Source organism: Ascidiella aspersa, chromosome 3 (assembly GCF_963924565.1).
Source record: "Ascidiella aspersa chromosome 3, kaAscAspe10.2, whole genome shotgun sequence".
NCBI classification, from domain to species: Eukaryota; Metazoa; Chordata; class Ascidiacea; order Phlebobranchia; family Ascidiidae; genus Ascidiella; species Ascidiella aspersa.
Genome location: NC_139449.1, coordinates 6,469,931 through 6,473,956, shown reverse-complemented (window position 1 = coordinate 6,473,956; position 4,026 = coordinate 6,469,931). Strand labels below are relative to the sequence as shown.

At 34.4% G+C, this 4,026-nt stretch overlaps 1 long non-coding RNA gene across 1 annotated transcript; it reads right to left on the bottom strand.

Moving 5' to 3' along the window:
- Positions 1–2,479: 2,479 nt before the first annotated feature.
- On the bottom strand, positions 2,480–3,328 carry LOC146158944 (uncharacterized). Its single transcript, XR_014494734.1, has 4 exons — positions 3,177–3,328; positions 2,964–3,116; positions 2,701–2,826; positions 2,480–2,593 (listed from the first exon to the last, which is right to left on the bottom strand). It is a non-coding gene; the product is annotated as an uncharacterized LOC146158944 (long non-coding RNA).
- Positions 3,329–4,026: the final 698 nt, after the last annotated feature.

Here is a 4,026-nt window from a genome sequence, read left to right as displayed (position 1 = left end):
ATTTTACTTTGAAAATCCCTAGCTGGCAAAATTGACCTCCGTACTGCCAAATGCAAATCATCCGGCCTAACTCTTTTCAAAACTGGCCACAGGGTCATACATTATAATTAATGGCTATTATGCAATTCAATAAACAATTCATCAAAATAACTTCACTACGGACAACCACAACAATGCACTTAATATTAGGCCTATGTCTTAAGGCTTGAGGTCCACTTTAACACAACAATAACTGTTAGAACAGTATCAGAACTGTTGCTATCTGCTATGTCAACTAAACTAACCAGTAAAAAAGTTGGTAGCCTATATCCATTGTCCAAATATACAAGAACACATATTTACATAACAATCTGAGAGACTGAGAACATAAAACATTTCACATAATTCGAGTGTTTGTGGAATATTTAGCAAAATACATGTTCATTGAAGCAAATGTTCACAAAGAAATACAACGATAATGGTAACACACTGCACAGTGGCATGGTGGGGTCGGGGATTTGCGCATATTATCTATTACAGTGGTTCCCAACCTCACAAGGGGTTAACTGGGGGGTCGCGGTGTAGTATTTGACAAAAATATAATTCATAAGAAATAAGAGCGCTGGTCTAAAATCCTACCACAACACACATTATTTAGGTTAGGGTGCGAGTTGTCGTTTGGGTTAGGGTGGGTCAAGTATTATTATTATATAATGATTCATATAACAACACTTTAATAATTGTGGTAGGATTCTAGACCAGCACCGAAATAAGAGAACTAAAAGCTTAGTTTTAACAGGGTCGACAAGTGGTACTAGAAAGTGGTGGGTACAATATCAATATTATATTTATTCTCCCATAAATATTTTGTCCTTAATTGTAGTAAATTAAAGTTACCCATGTTTCGACCACCTATATACAGGCAGTTTTCTTCAGGGTAATATAATTTTGCAACAATATAGGTGCAAAATACACAAGACAAACAAAAAAAGGAAAAACACTATGGACCACGATCTAAACCACAAGGTGTGAAAAAAACAAGAATAACACCCAATACCCGGACAATATGAAAAACAAGGCTTTCTGAAGCCGCTAGTGAAAAACGCAGGTGTTTCGTTAAAAAATTCCATAAGAGCAATTTTACAATTGAAGAAATGCCTGGCAGAAACAATATATGCATATTTATTCTTGCAATTTCAACTACTCATTTTGGTAAGACTAAGTGGTAGGATTCTACCAACGCTAAAAAAATAATTGTGAAATTTAAAAATAAATAATATTGGTCATGGCAGCCAATGCAAACAATCCACAATAAGAATAATACATGGCTAAAACAAGTGAAAAAATACGTTGGTGTTAGCCACGCAAATTACATAAAACAATTTGTGCTGGTCTACAATCCTACCACAGCGTTTAAGCAATTACTAATGCAACGCACAATATTTAGGTTAGGATGGGTCAAGTATTATCAGTTATCACTTAGTAATAATATTCCCAAACCCTATCCTAAATAATGTTGGTTGTGGGAGGATTCTAGACCAGCACCAATATTTTTTTCCAAAAGCAATGGCTTCTAAAAGCCGTCGGTTAAATTGCTCGCTTACAAGCTAGAATAACATTACAATTAGCCTTTCCACATGGCCAACTTGAAAGGTGGCTTTTTCAAAGGTGGCCGGCTGAAAAAGGTGGCTTTTTTGGCCACTTTTAGCGGTCAATTCACATGGCCGTTTAGATAAAGTGAACGCTGTTTGTGCCAGAGTTTTCTATCATTCGTACGGTTGTCTTTGGGTATACAAGCGATAACAGACCGAAAAATTATTGCCAAGATGTAGTATTTTGGAGATATATGAAATAGTAGCTAAAAGAGACAAGTTTATTTGGAAACCAAAAGTAAGAAAGAGACCGCGGTTGCTGACTACAAATTGTTATATCCTCATTTTTTCCTATTAAAGATGATTTTGCAAAAGCGGATTGCTGTCAAAGTTTCAGATGCACCAAGGATTTTCACAATTTGTTGTATTTTGCATAATATTTGTTAACATAAAAGAACCCCAGACCTTCCATATTTTATAGAGATATATCTAAGCCTGCCATTATACCACAAGGTTACCTGCCATTATACCACAAGGTACAGGCTCAACAGAGAATAGTTTAGTGAGGAACATCATCTGTCAATATCTTGCTGACAATTGTGCAAAGATAACAAGTTATCAATTTTGATATTTTTAAATGTTTATTCAAATAAAAACTCAAGAATGTATAGCAAATGTTAATAACAAAAATGTTATAGCAAGATAATAAATTACAAAAAAAAAACGTGTACAGTGCATTTAAAAAACAGAATGACAAAAACGAACAAGAAAAAACATTTCTTTAATATGTTGACAAACAGTGATTTTAAAAAACCATTTAAAAAGAAAGGTATAAACAAATTCAGTTAAAGCTACCAAAGTATGGGAAGTTATTTACTTTAAGGGAGGGCATCAATAATGTTTTTATTCTCCCATTGCATTGATCATCTTTCCATTTTCTTGTGAAATCTTTGCTCTATCCCTTTCACCCTCATCAGCAATTAAGTTTATCATTTCGTCCAAAGACTTTTCTGATTCATTTTCTATACAATATAAAAACAATGATTTGAAGTTCAGTAGTAAGTAAATTTGTCGTTGCGGACAAAACTAAAAGTTTTACTAAATAAACAAAATAAAACTCAAATTTTACCTGTTACCCCAACTGACTCAGCGACTGCTGTGGTGTGCTGGTTCATCAGTTGTCAACAGCTTGAGATGAGAATTGATGTTCCTGAGTTTGAATTGGTATCAATTCAACACCCTCACTGGCGGATGCCTAAAGACAGCAAGACACTGCTAAACTTTTCACATTATAGAACATATTTAAATACCCAAAAGTTGTCAAAAAAAACAGCAGGATGAAAATAATTTAGCAATATATTACCTGATAATTAAAATTGCAATAAAACGTACCATACTGCTAGGACAGGATGCTAATATTCTGTTTAATAGTTGGAAATATGGTCGAGACATTGCTTTGGTTGATGAGGACAAAGTTATTTAAACCACCACAAAGGTCATTGCAAGTTTCTTGATTTTGTTTCCATTTGTTATTTTGTTCGTAAACTGTTTGATGAATTGTCATTAAAAATAAGCAAACAAATTGAAAAATCTTCATGCACTTACTTTGAGGAGGAATATCCTTTGTAATTGCGTCAAACAAAAAATCGGACATTTTTCAAATTCATTTTTCCAACAAATTATTCTATTGAATACAATTATAAGATTACAGGTTGCTTGTTCTGACCATTTTGCCCTAGAATTCATGGCAAGCTATTAAAGAGAATTAAAGTTAGGAAATAACACTTTTGTTTTGTAACAAGATAATTAAAATACAGAACAGTTGCTAAAACAACCAAAAAATATTGTTGGTAAGTTGTTAGCAAAATATAGCATCACACACTCACCGAAGTGATTTAGAAAATATACAATACCCCCCCAAAAACAGATAAACATACTGCAATTTAGCTCTAAAGCCACTGCTGGTTCCTCAGCAAAATTATTTTTTCCATAACAAGGCATGTGCTGCTGACCTCTCCAAACACGTTGTGGCAGCTGCAAATAGCTTTGTCACGCAAAAAAACTGATCGTTTAAATCACAGCAACGTGTGTTGCAAAGTACAAAATAAGGTGAACCTAGCACACAGTATTCTAAAACCGTTAACTATACAATAAATTTTGGCGCTGCTAGAATCCTACCACAACGTTGAAATGATTATTAAGCAATGCATAATATGTGGGTTAGGGTGTCGGTTAGTGTTTGGGTGTGGGTAGGTCAAGTAATATTGTTTAACACTATTACTGGACTCACCCAAACCCAAACCGGCACCCTAACCCAAATAATGTTCGTTGTGGTAGGATTCTAGACGAGCGCCTAAATTTTAATTACAATACACCTTTTGGCACTAAAATGTACCTTGCCTTCGCTATGGAACACATGGCTGCGTAAAAATCGTCACTTAACAACACATAAACC